Source organism: Crinia signifera, chromosome 2, assembly GCF_055691185.1.
Source record: "Crinia signifera chromosome 2, ASM5569118v1, whole genome shotgun sequence".
Lineage (NCBI taxonomy): Eukaryota > Metazoa > Chordata > Amphibia > Anura > Myobatrachidae > Crinia > Crinia signifera.
Genome location: NC_139218.1, coordinates 363,895,147 through 363,909,730, shown reverse-complemented (window position 1 = coordinate 363,909,730; position 14,584 = coordinate 363,895,147). Strand labels below are relative to the sequence as shown.

Here is a 14,584-nt window from a genome sequence, read left to right as displayed (position 1 = left end):
AAAAAAATAGTTTCATCTAAAATTTGGAACTTTGCAGACTCTGCCAATCTGTACATTGAAAACTACCCTGCTTGGCTGCACCCTTGGGTCACATGACTTACTTTATAAAGCACAGATAAAAACACATCTGGATACGGGGATCCACTTCTATAACAAACTCGTTGATTTGTATTGCAGAATATACAGTAGATTATTAACCCCCCTGCTTATGATGGGCTGAAAATGTAGTAGAGACAGGCAGAAGAGGGACCATTTAGATCAGGCCTGGACAACCTGTGGCTCTCCAGTTGTTGTGACACTACAAGTCCCATCATGCCTTCTCACAGTTTTGCTATTAGGAAATGTTAAAACTGTGGCAGGCATGCCGGAATATGTAGTTTCACAATAGCTGGAAAGGCACAGGCTGGCCAGGCCTAATCTACAGTAGATTGTAGTGTTGGGTTACAACCATTTTTGTTATTATTAGACAAGCAGAGTAGAGTTATCGAAGCATACTCAGTATTGTTTAAAATAGTGTGTCACTTGTCACTATTGCCCCTTTCAGACTGCACTTTGGAAACGGTATATTGCCGTTTTTTTACCGTTTTAAAACGGTAATCTGTGCGGTCTGAAAGGTGCAGATCCAATTAACCGGTTTGAAAATACCGTTTTTTCAAACCGGTTAAAATGCAGGGTCCTACCCGTTTCAGACCCGGTATTTTGGGATCAAAATCGGGTCTGAAACGGTATTTAGGACCCAGCCAATGAGCTGGGTCCTAAATTCAGCGCAGTGAATATTTAATGAGCGCTCATTAAATATTCATAGCACTGGAGCCGCCCGCCACTGACCCCCCCGCGCGCGTTAACATTACCCGATCTCCCGGGGTAACATCCCCCGATCTCCCAGTGCAGTCTTAAGCCCCCCTCCCCTCCGTGCAGCCGGTACCTGAGTTCGGTTGCAGATCCCGGCAGTAGTAAGGACCGATGCGCTTATAAAAAAAAGTGACATTCGGAAAATATCTGCCCCATAGGAAAATCCATTTTAAAAAACTGTCTTTCGTGTGGGGGCAGCCATTTTCCGAAAGTCACTTTTCTTATAAGCAGCAGGAGGCTGCTTATAAGAAAAGTGACTTTCGGAAAATGGCTACCCCCACACGAAAGACAGTTTTTTAAAATGGATTTTCCTATGGGGCAGACATTTTCCGAAAGTCACTTTTTTTTTATAAACGCATCGGTCCTTACTGCTGCCGGGATCTGCAACCGAACTCAGGTACCGGCTGCACGGAGGGGAGGGGGGAGCTGCACGGGGGGGGGGAGGGGGGGACGCGGGGGGGCTGCGCGGAGGGGAGGGGGGGAGGGAGGCGGCGCTGAAGGCTGCACTGGCTTTGACCCTGTATTTGGAAAGTTTCCAAAAACGGGTCTGCCAGTGTCAAAAAATCGGCACTTAAACGGTAATATACCGTTTAAGAGGTGCGGTGTGAAAGGGGTTTTTACCTGGCAGACCCGTTTTTGGAAACGTTTTCAAATACAGGGTCAAAGCCAGTTATGCGGTCTGAAAGCAGCATATGATCGCACCTTTGTGAAAAGGTCATGCCAAGTGGAGGTTTTCACCTATGGGCTGCAGGGCTGCAGCCCCCCCAGGTAAAATCTGCCACTGTGTGAAGCCAGATGCAGTCTGTGAGACTGCACTGGTTTCACTGTGACTGGCAGCAATGAATCTCTATTACAAGCACGACCTGCCAGTCACCCAAGCCAGTCCCATTGGGACATGCTCCCTCCCTCCGGGATGCCTCTATGTGGGCTGCTGCACGGAAGCCAATAAAAATGGGTTCTGCACATGCGAAGTACGGAGGAGGATACTGCCCATGTGCTGAACCGGGACCCGGAATATTCATCTGTGGGCTGCTACCGAAGCAGCCCATAGAGACTGGGCCAGCGCATGCGCAGTATCAATGAAGCTACTGTGCATGCTCTGGTCCTGTGCTGAGGGGTGGACGAGGACCAGCCGCAGCAGTGGCGGCAGCGGAGGGGGGCACGGCATCACCCCTCCTCCACAGGGGTCATGCCACATATTTGTTAATTACTGGGTTAAAACTGGTCATTTATCGGAATCCTGCAAATGTGAGGATTGAGATTGGCATACGCTGGTGAATTTGCATACCTCCGTTATACTTGATTATAATGTATTTGAGTTTGTGTTCTTAACACTGTTCATTGTTAATCCATAAAAGAAAAGTCTACAAACTATCACATAAACCTACCTCCCACAGAGACCTAAACCTTCATTCCCTATTCTTACACATGGAACTAAATGATTGCATTAATAAACTTGTCATTCTAGACTGTGCCAAAACGAACATTTCTAATTCTGAGGCGGCTTTATTTATAAAATCTCACATTTCTGCACTTCTTAGGTAACGTTAACATCAAATTGTTTCCCTCAAGGTACTGATTCACTATTATTCTAGAGAATGGGACTTTTATATCACCCGTGGTTGAACATAGCATTCAATACTTAGAAATTTGATTTACAAAAAATAAATCATCATCACATACCACCTGAAATTATCTGGTGCGAAAGGTTGATCTGCGGCCTTTGTCCTCAGACACGTCATGTTAGGCTAGGTATCTTTAGAAGAGGAGTGATCCCTCCATGAAAGGAACAGAAATGAAAAGCTGTTGGAACGTCCAACGTAAAGAACATTCATTCTCTCTGCGAAAATATTTTTTTCCCCCTCTTGATGGAATGTTGTTCTAAGATTTCTTAGATATTGGTTGTATTCTGATGCCTCCTGAGTTAAGTGGAGTGGATCGGTATGAAATATAATTCCCAGGCAAAGACAGAAGATGTTTGTTTCTAACAAGGGTTTTGTAACCGGTTACAAAGGCATGAATAGAGGCAAGTACAATGTCCCTCAGAAGAGGCGGCCACCGGCTTGAAGAGGAGTTTGTGGGAGCACTTGGCAATATCCTGTGCTATGTGAGAGATGGCTTCAGTTTATTAGAAGACAGTTGTGAAATATCCCACTTTTTACTCTGCGGATATTACCTACTACCCTCCCTTGCTTCAGCTACCAAGAAACCAGCTGACCATGAAGTTGAATCAGTGATTCAAGGCATAATGATTGGACTATGTTAACAATATAAGAAATAAGGATTAAAAGGGGTCGAGATTACCTAAAGGGTAAAAAAAGGGTCAGACTAGATGGGCCAAATGGTTCTTATCTGCCATCAAATTCTATAATATAATAAATATAGGGGGACATTCGATTTCCGTGAAATAGCAGTCATTCCTGCAAATAATCAATGGAATATGGATTCAATCTATTTGGGGGGGGGGGATTTTCATAAAACAATCCAAAAATGGGAAAAGATGTGGATCTGCGAACCCACGTCTTTTCCGTGGAAATGGATGCGAATTCAAAAATGTAGCTGCCGTTTCCGTGAATGCAGATTTTCGAAGAGCCGCATCTGCAAACATGATTCTCAGCCATCTCCCTGGCAAAAGGCATCAGGAATTGAAAATCAGAAATAAGGTGAATCATAGGGGGACATGTATTTAGCCTTGGAGCGTGATAAAATTGAAAGGGATAAAGTACCAGCCAATGAGCTCTAAACTGCCGGTTTATAGACTGTGATTAAAAAAACAACAGTCAGGAACTGAGTGGTTGGCATAGCTGCCTACCCTCCTGCATTCTGCAGGAGACTCCCTGAAATAACAGCAATCTCCCTCTCTCCCTCATTAGTCTAGCAATCTCCCTCATGTCACCTAGCCCATATTACACTGTTACAGTTTTGGGGAAAAAAGGAATAATGGACAGATACATTTACATTGAGTCATCAGCACCATTTCCCAGCACTTTACCAAGTATAGTAGTCAATAAAAAAAGATTCCTCTCAGTTGTAGCAGTACACACCCACGCTTCTAGGTGCTAAGTTGTCTAGGTGCTAAGGGTGTCATATAGGTCCCACAGAATAAAATAGGGAACACACAATTATGAGAGAAAGGGACATTAATGGTATGAAGGTGACATATTAGGAACAATAAAGTGTAATAAGACGTCAAACTACAATAGGTAGGATGCAGTTAAAGGACAACGGTGTGGTAGATCGCTGTATCTTGACACATAAGTGGAGGTGATACACTGCTGAAACAGTGCAGGCACCAGGTAACAACACACTGAAGAAATGCTGCATACTGTGCAAAAGCATTAACAGAATGTGGAAATGCTGACAGCATGATCATGTGACTCGGAACTGGCCTATGTGTGTCCACTATACAAATTTTAGTCGTTAAAAAAAAAATGATGAAAAGGGTTGATCCTATTGCCCTACAATGGGGAATAGCATACCCCTGTCCTTTAGATAAAATTCATAGGAGTTTTTTGGCTGGCCATGTAGGTGACAGCAGGATAATGCCGTCCTGGTGGGAGGCTGTTCGTGTGCCTTCGCAATTGGCAAATGTCCAGGTACCTCAATAACCTTTGTGGCCTCAGGAAGGATGGCATACCACTGTGCTCCGGGTGATGTTCACGGGGATGTATGCTGGCCAGGTGGGAAACAGGTAGATGATGTAGTCCTGGTGAAGGGCTGTTTACAAGCCTTCACAATTGTCAAATGCAGGGCTGGTCCGGTTCCTGAATACCACAATGATGGAGTACAGCACAAATAAGTCCAACGGGTGATACTAACGCGTTTCACTGCTTCACTGCAGCTTTTTCAGAGGTGTCGGTCTAGTGTCCTTATGGGGTTTATATACCACATTCAATATGGCTGCTGATTATCACCCTGAAAAGGGCACTATAGGAATGGACTCCTTCATATGAATCTATTCCCAGCACTCAGTGAGGAATCCATGGGTGAATATATCACAACCACAACACAATATACGTGTTTATTTTCATGATTAGTTCTTATTGTAATTCAATTTTTCAACATTGTTTTATTGAATATACCATTCATCAAATGTGATTACCTTTTAATCACCGGTGTTTAACAATGTTGATATTTATAATGTCTATGCCATAATGTTGAATGACAATGACGACACAGTTAAAATGTCAACAAAAGAAATGTTAGGATTAGGTTTAAAAAATGGACTTTCTGTATGATGTACCGGTTCATGTGTTGCCTATAAATCTTTTTGAATATTGAGATATTATATCATCTAATGACGAGCTCTCACACCTTGGCCAAGACCTTCTGTGCACAATGAATGGCATGGGCTTCACACAAATCGTTCCTTCTGCCACACATAAAAGTGGTCACACGCTAGATCTTGTCTTTCAGATTGGATTACAAATCACTGACCTAAAAATAAACCCAGTCACGTGGTCAGACCACCACTCCCTTTGGTTCTCAATTGCAACCCCTCAAAATAGATCTGTGCCAATGGAGCTGACCAGGTATCGTCCAAGAAGGGGTATGACTCCACAGGCTCTTGCAGCAAATCTGGATCTCTCTGCATTACTGGGAGCTTGTGGAGATCCCTGTTCCCTAGTCCATAACTATAATAGGGATATAACGGCTGCAATTGATATTATAGCCCCAGCGCGTGTACAACGTCTCAATCCACATCGTCAAGCTCCCTGGTTTGACAGCAGTCTTAATGAGCTCAAGAAAAGGGGGCATCGAATTGAAAGACAATGGAGGAAGACTAACCTTTTGGAGGACAAGATAAAACTAACAAAGCATATTGAGGAATATCAATCATCAATAACCCGTAAGAAGTCAGAGTTCCTGTCAACTGAGATCATGGCAGCAAACAATAGGCCTGCTCAACTTTTCCGCACAGTGGAAATGCTTTGCAAGCCAGCATGCCTGCAACCTGATGAAACACTCTCCCTGGCAAGATGTAATGAGTTTGCTAAATTCTTCTCAGATAAAATATCCACCATCAGCGCTGGAATCTCCACAGTTCCGTCAGATGAGTGCCAAACTACCAAGCCTGACAATGTAAGCCACCTATCCTCATGGACCAGCTTTGACCCAATGGATGTAAAGGACATTGCTGAAATTGTCCAGATTTTGCGTCCCACTACCTGTGATCTGGACCCTGCTCCAACCAAGCTCCTAATAGGGTGCATGGATATAATTGACCCTGTCTTTGCCAAAATTGTTCAGTGCTCTCTGCAGACAGGAATTTTTCCTCAACCTCTAAAGGAAGCAATGGCTAGACCTCTTCTTAGAAAAAACAATTTAGATCCAGACTGCATGAGCAACTACAGACCGGTATCAAACCTTCCTTTTCTAGGAAAAGTCATTGAAAAAGTGGTTGCAAATCAACTAGAAACCCGCCTGATATCTCATGATATGTATGACCCATTCCAATCAGGATTCAGGAGAAGACATAGCACTGAAACAGCCTTGGTATATGTGCTAGATGATCTTTTGATGGCAAGAGACAGAGGTGACTGTTCAATCTTAATCCTTCTGGATCTCTCTGCAGCATTTGATACTGTGGACCATGGGCTTCTGATTGAACGCCTAAAAAATTTCTGTGGACTGGATGGCACAGTACTAAGCTGGTTTAAATCATTTCTCACTGGCCGGTCACAGAGAGTTTCTTCTGGAGTATACTCATCTTCATCCGTGCCATTGCCATGCGGTGTCCCACAAGGTTCTATATTATCCCCCATGCTTTTTGCAGTGTACATGCTGCCACTGGGTGAAATAATTAGGCGCCATGGCCTTGTATACCACTGCTATGCAGATGACACACAGCTGTACTTGTCCTTTGCTCCAGGCACTGTAAACCCAATAGCAACCCTAAATGGCTGTCTAGCTGAGCACCAGGAATGGATGAGTGCCAGTTGGCTTAGACTGAATCCTGATAAAACAGAGGTCCTTATGATTGGACCTCAACATCAAAGGACAAGACTGCAGCACAGCCACCCAACTGGACTGACACTTGGGGGTACAGAATTACAAAACTCTGATCATGTGCGGAATATTGGCGTGGTACTAGATGGTGGATTGACACTTAAACATCCGACATCAGCCACAATCAAATCCTCATTCTTTCATCTGAGGAACATAGCCAGAATCAAACACTTAATCCCATCTGAAGACCTGCCAAAAGTCATACATGCATTTGTGTCATCTCGTTTGTATAACTGCAATGCCCTTTACCTTGGTCTACCAGCAAAAGAACTGCACCGATTACAGCTGGTACAAAACACAGCTGCCGGGCTGTTAACCAACCAGCCTCTTTCTAGCCACATAACTCCCATTCTCTACTCCCTTCACTGGCTGCCAATAAAATGGCGAATAATTTTCAAGATCAATCTACTGAGTTTCAAAGCCCTACATGACCAAGGCCCAAGGTACCTGAAGCAGCTTCTGATTCTATACTGTCCCACCCGATTACTGCGGTCTGTAGATGAAGGACTTTTAGCAGTACCTAGGATCTCCCATAATTCATCTGGGGGTCGAGCTTTTAGCCATTCCGCTCCGACTTTATGGAACTCACTTCCCCGCACAGAGAGAGACCCCCACTCTAGAATGCTTCAAAAAAAGACTCAAGACTTTCCTATTTACTCAAGCGTTTCCTTCAGTCCCTTAAGTATTGTTTATGAAAAGCTTTTCTGTACTGTATTACATGCATTCTATCTGTTAAGCGCCTTGAGTCCTATTGGAGAAAGAGCGCTATATAAATAAAAATATTATTAATGAATATCCTTACAAAGAACTAAGAATCAAAAAGGGTTGGATTTACACCTAAAGCATAAAACAAAGGGGGCAAACTAGAGGGACCAAGTGGTTCTGATCTGCCGTTAAAAAATCTGCCAAACAAGTTTATATTGAAGCAGCTAATACGATGACCTGTGCGACTTTTTTTTTTTATAGAATTGATGTCCCAGTGTGCATTGTAATACATACAAATAGGTCAATAAATAGTTTGACCAATAGGTGGCAATATAGCTCAATTCAACATATGTATTACTCAGCATTGAGAGATATGTACAAAAAAAAAAAACAACGAACCATGACAATTAAAGATACCTGAACATGCAAAGATCATGCTTAAATGTAAGTGTTTCTCAAGTGTCCGTTCCACAATTCTAATAACAGGGCACCTGCTCTCCAACAGAAGCACTACAGCTCCATAAGTGTTCTAGACTCCAGCTAGAGGTTGACTTAAGTGTAATTGTACGTAATCTGACTGCTGGGTAAAATATCCCCTTAACGGGTGGTAAGATGGCTCCAACGTCTGCAAAATAACACGCGGTAAGCGAGAAGATAAACAAATCAGACGAAGAGCAGGTTTTACCAATTTGCAGTCAACGGTGATTTATAATGTCTATGATGCATAAATGTCAGGCGTGATGCAATTTGCATGAGTAAATAAGATTAGGTACGGTCATGGGAGTGTTTGGTTCTCCACGCAGTATCCTCACATTCCTGGCTGATACTCCCCTGCCCACCTTTAAACAACTACCCTATCTTTACTACATGGTTATTTTTCTGAAGGTTTTTTTCCCTGGCCTGTCATCTTTGACACAATTTACCTCCCACGTGTAATGTTAGTTTTGTAGAAATTTGTGTACCAGTCAATTCCTTTATACAGAACTGAAAACTGTTGTAAAGAGCAATGATTTATGTGCTAAAGTTTAAGCACCCCATGTCCCAGTGTATGTGCTCTATCAATGACGCCAAATGAAGTTAAAGCGCAACCTCCGCAGGGTACAAACATAAGTGTGACATTATTGGACACTTTAATGCATGATTGATATTTGCACAATTTAACAGATAAATGAAACAGACATGTATATATATGTGGAAGGTGCAAATGTTTGGACAGACTGTCACTTGGTAATTTCTCTATTGGTATAGCATTGAGCTCTTACACGTTTGTTATAACCACCTAGAGGAAGAGCATTTCTATCATCCGTGCAGAAACACTCAATATTGATAGAGATCTCATTACAAATCACCAATAATATTCCAAGACTGGAGTTTATAAAAATCATTGGAATCACTATATTTCAGCAGCTCAGGTTATGGTCTGGGTAGATGTGATGCTGAACATCAATCAACACAGAAGGTGTCATGTTTAGCATTACAGCCTCACAGCATTGAGGTCATGGGTTCGATTCCCACCATGACCCTAACTGTGTGGAGTTTGAATATTTTCCCCATGCTTGCGTGGGTTTCCTCTGGGTACTCCGGTTTCTTCCAGCAATCCCAAAATATACTGGTAGGTTATTTGGCTCCCAATAAAATGAACCCTAGAATGAATGTGTGTGCGTGTGTATGTGGTAGGGAATATAGATTGTAAGCTCTGGGACAGGGACTGATGTGAATGTTTAAATTCTGTAAAGAGCTGCGGAATATGTGTGCGCTATATAAATAACAGTTAATATTAAATGTTGAAAACACAACCGCTTCCTCCCTTTACAACACCTGCTAGAACGAATGTATTAATTGCACAATACCAAACACAAATTTACTGGTTGGGTATGAGGCTTGTAATGTTCTTAAAATCCATCACACATCTCTGTCCAACTGTATTTTTTTTTTTTTTTTTTTTCAAGTTTAACATTTTTATTGAAACACTTTGAGTTTGACTTACAATCAGCCGACTGAGATAAAAATTACATTAATAAGAGAATGAACATAGATTGTTAGGTAAGGTAAATTCACAGAAGAATAAGTGGTCTTAGCGTCAGCAAAAACAGTTCACATCGACATTCTTATTCGAGATTACCATGTTCGATGCACAGTTCAGTTTCAAGTAAACACATCAGAAACAGCATTTATCATGTCAGGATCCTTTTTTTTTTTTTCCTATGTGGCCTATGGGCCAGTGCGGCCCAGGGCTGTCTCCAGAAGTGTGTTGTGGCAAGATTCTCTTTGCTAAGCATCCAGAAGCACCGGGTGGTCCCCTGAAATGGTTCTTAGTAGATACCACTGTGTGTCTTTGAGTGAGTTATGGAGTTTAGTTCTAATTTCCAAGGAGAGAATTGCTATATAGCTCTCCCAGGTGTCAAATAGTTTTTTAGTATATCTATCTTTATTCAATAAACATTCAATCCACTCCATGTTAAAGACATGAAATAATTTTGTCCTGAAAAGCTGCATGGAAGGGGGAGTGGCTTCGATCCATGTCTGCAGGATGGACTTGCGCGCAACCGCGCTAATAATCCCCAGGAGTCTTTTGCATCCCCTAGTCGCTCTTTGATCCTCTGGCAATATGCCAAATATAGCCCAGTGATCAGTGAAAGGTACGTAGTTTACTAAGTGGTCCTGTGCAAACTTCCTGATCTGTTGCCAGAATAGTTTTATTATAGGGCAGTTCCAGAAGTAGTGATACAGATCTGCCTCGTCGGCCTGACACCTCGGGCAGGTTGCCGAGGACGTCATCCCGGCCAGGAATTGCCTATGGGGTGAAAAGTAAGCCTTATGGAAGATATTGAGGAACATCTCCTGGTATTGGATTGCGGGTAGCATCCTTCTAGATCTCAGCAGTGCCTTGGACAATTGTGTGCAGGATAGGTCCGGCATTGCTTGTGTCCAGGCTTTCATGCCTGTGTTAATGGTGTCGTGATCTATAATCTGCCGTAAGAAGTTATAATGTATGGATATGGCCTTACGGTCGGCCACCCCCGATAAGAGCATCGTGTCCAGAGTGCTTGCCCAATCCGTCTCTGAGAAGTTGCGTATTACTTCCGAGGCATAATGTGTGGCCTGCATAAATGCAAGAGGGTGCCTGCGAAAAGTTGGGAAGGTTTCCGAGGCTTTGTCATAGGACATCGGCCTTTTCAGGTTCCAATCTATCAGTGCTCTGACGGAGGACAGTCCCTCTGCACGAAGGCTCCCAAATGGCTGGCCGGCCGCTCCCTGTTGGAATTCTGAGTTGTGCAAGAAAGGTAGGAATAGAGATTTATGGGCATTTAGGTGCAGCTTGTGTCTGAGGATGTGCCATAATCTGCGGGTTGACCACAGCAAAGGGTTCAATCGAATTTGTTCATCCACCTCCCCATCGTGGATATGTAGGAAGCTCACTAGACCACCTCCCTCCAGGAATTCCCCTTCTATTTGTGTGTTTGCGTAGATTTCGCTCCCATGCAACCAGTCCCTTAAGAAGCGGAGTATGGAGGAATGGTTATAGTGCAGGATGTTAGGGAAATTTATTCCCCCATTAAACGCTGGCTGCTGTAGTTTGTATAGCCCGATGCGGGGGCGTTTGGAGCCCCAGATAAATTTCCTGAAATTTGAGTCTAATAAGCGGAGATCGCTTTGTGTCAGCAGTAATGGTAGGGCCTGGAGTATGTACAACCATCGGGGAAATGTCACCATCTTGATAAGATTGTCCCTACCCATATATGAAAGTTTTAGGTGTTTCCACCCTTCTAGTTCTCTTGCTGTTGTCTGGATTGCTTCTGTAATATTAATTCTATATAAGTATGTGCCTCGTTTCGGTAAGTGTATCCCTAGGTAGTCTAGTGCTCTCTTTTCCCATTTAATCGGGAATCCCGTCCCCCAGGAAGGAATATGCACCCGGGGGTGTAGGTACAGTCCTGTGGACTTGGAGGCGTTGATTGTGTATCCAGAGATTTCTCCGTAATCCTCCAACCTTTTTAGTATTTTTCCTAGTGAGTGTTCTGGGTTACCGATGTATAATAGGACATCGTCCGCGAATGCTGAGAGTTTTAATTCAGAGTTGCCTATCTTGACCACTTTGAATTCTGTCCATTCTTGTAAGATACGGAACAGTGGGTCAATGCATAAATTGAATAACAGGGGGGAGAGTGGGCAGCCCTGACGCGTCCCTCTGAACATCTGTATACTTGTTCCCTTACACCCATTAATCAATAGGGAGGTGGATGGTTGGGTATAGAAATATTTGATTAAGTCCACAAACGTCTGGTCAAATTCCCTTTTTTCTAGTACTGTGTAGAGGTGGGGCCAAGCCACGGAGTCAAAGGCTTTATTTGTGTCTAGGCTCAGTAGCATACTATTGGGCGAGCGTTTGTGGGATTCTGCCATGACTGCTGCTATAGCCATCCTGATAGCCTTCACCGAGTGGCGGCCTTCACCGAGTGGCGGCCTCGGATAAAGCCCGTCTGGTGCATGGTGAATAAGTCCTTAGCTATCCGTTGAAGCCTGTTTGCTATTATTTTGGTTAAGATTTTAAAATCTACGTTTAATAGTGAAATTGGGCGGTAAGAATCCGCCAGTGTTGGATCTTTGCCCGGCTTTGGGATGAGTGTGGTGTATGCCTCGGAGAATGATGGGAAGGGAGGTTTGAATTTGAGAATGTTATTGTATAGTTCCAATAGTGAGGGGGTTAATTCTGTCTCTAGTAGTTTGTAGTAGCTTCCAGAGAAGCCATCTGGGCCCGGGGATTTGTGGGATTGGAGACTAGTTATTACTGTGTGTAACTCCTCTGGGGTGATATCTACCATTAGGTCGTCTTTCTGGGCCTGTGACAGGTGGGGCAAGTTGGCTTCCGCTAATAAAGATGTCTGTTTTTCTGCGTTAATTGGGAAGTCTTTGTATAACTCCCGATAATAGTCTTCAAAGTGGGTGATTATGTCTTTAGTAGTGAAGAGGTTCCTATTTGAGGTCGGGTCACGTATGGATGTGATAAACGATCTTTTTTTATAGGGTTTTGACATAAGAGAGAGTAGTCTTCCTGATCTATTGCCCCATTTGTAATACATTTGTTTTGTGTGGTCTAATTTCTGGCGTGCCTGGGCCGTCAGGAAAGATTCCAATATTTTCCTATTGTTTAGGTAGGTTTCTAGGTTGGCGGGGGAGTTGCTAATCTGGTAATTCCGAAATGAGAGGGTTGCTTCCCTTTGTAGTTCTCTAACTGTATTTTTTTTAAGTGGAAAGAAAAATAATTGGTTTCTTTTTATCCGTACAATGCACTTGTTCCAGAAAGATTGTGGCTTGTGTAATATTCTATGGTTCTGGGGGGTTGGTATTGCGCTCCACTATTTGTACTGTGTTTTTGCGGTGCAGCAGATTCTGGGTTCTTTTGCCTATTGAACCCTGGGGTAGGCACTGCAATTTTTCGTTGAATTGCGCACTCGCTGGTATTGATATGGACCTCTTGTTTATGCTAAACAAAATGTATTGCAAAGGCTGTTTGTGAACAAATATTTATTGATACTTAAAATGGTGCATACACTCTAAATGGTGCGGGGTTAATTGGGGGTGGGTAGGTCTCCCTGTTGTTGTTTTGTCACAGGGACCTCCAAAGCTGCAGATCTCAACTTAGGCGTCTTCTGCAGATTGGTTTGGGGTTATTCAGCCTGGCTGCGGGGTTTAGTCAGTTTTTCAGCAGACTTCCGTGGTTTGGCAATGCACGGAGTCTGTTGTTGGTGCTGATGTTGAGAGGAAGGGGTGGGGGGGGGGTTAGGGAACTTGCAGGAGGCAAATCGGGGTTTGGATGGGCACTTGCAGACCTCTGGTGTCAGCGGGAGTCTCTTGCAGGGAAAAGAAAGTCTTGGAGGTCAAGGTAAGTGTAAGGTGGTACCGGGGGCTGGCGTCCCTAACCCTCCGGTGGTGCACCGTGCACTTACCCGATACCTGAACTTGCTGCCTGCAGGGGATGGGATCCGCGTCTTCTCCTTCGGTGTTCGCCGGCATCCTCACTTCCACGCGATAGCCGGCAATGGGTCCACACCGTTGCTTCAGTTCCTCGCGGCACTTCCGGGTTCGGCTTGGCGGCGTCACCCGGGGTGTCGCGGGTCCCGTCGCGGTGTGCGCTCAACTCCTCCTGGAGGAGACTTGTGTGGTGGTGAGTATGTGCAGGACTGGTGTCCTAATGTCAGGAGGAGACTTGTGTGGTGGTGAGTATGTGCAGGACTGGTGTCCTAATGTCCTAATGTCCAACGCGTTTTGGCACGTTTGTGTCTTTGACAAAGGCACAAACGTGCCGAAACGCGTTGGACATTAGGACATTAGGACACCAGTCCTGCACATACTCACCACCACACAAGTCTCCTCCAGGAGGAGTTGAGCGCACACCGCGACGGGACCCGCGACACCCCGGGTGACGCCGCCAAGCCGAACCCGGAAGTGCCGCGAGGAACTGAAGCAACGGTGTGGACCCATTGCCGGCTATCGCGTGGAAGTGAGGACGCCGGCGAACACCGAAGGAGAAGACGCGGATCCCATCCCCTGCAGGCAGCAAGTTCAGGTATCGGGTAAGTGCACGGTGCACCACCGGAGGGTTAGGGACGCCAGCCCCCGGTACCACCTTACACTTACCTTGACCTCCAAGACTTTCTTTTCCCTGTAAGAGACTCCCGCTGACACCAGAGGTCTGCAAGTGCCCATCCAAACCCCGATTTGCCTCCTGCAAGTTCCCTAACCCCCCACCCCCCCCACCCCTTCCTCTCAACATCAGCACCAACAACAGACTCCGTGCATTGCCAAACCACGGAAGTCTGCTGAAAAACTGACTAAACCCCGCAGCCAGGCTGAATAACCCCAAACCAATCTGCAGAAGACGCCTAAGTTGAGATCTGCAGCTTTGGAGGTCCCTGTGACAAAACAACAACAGGGAGACCTACCCACCCCCAATTAACCCCGCACCATTTAGAGTGTATGCACCATTTTAAGTATCAATAAATATTTGTTCACAAAC

General features: G+C 44.5%; 1 protein-coding gene across 1 annotated transcript in view; it reads right to left on the bottom strand.

Moving 5' to 3' along the window:
• The window catches only part of MICU2 (mitochondrial calcium uptake 2), a 442,330-nt gene that overhangs the window by 233,692 nt on the left and 194,054 nt on the right, over window positions 1–14,584 (bottom strand). The window lies entirely within an intron of this gene.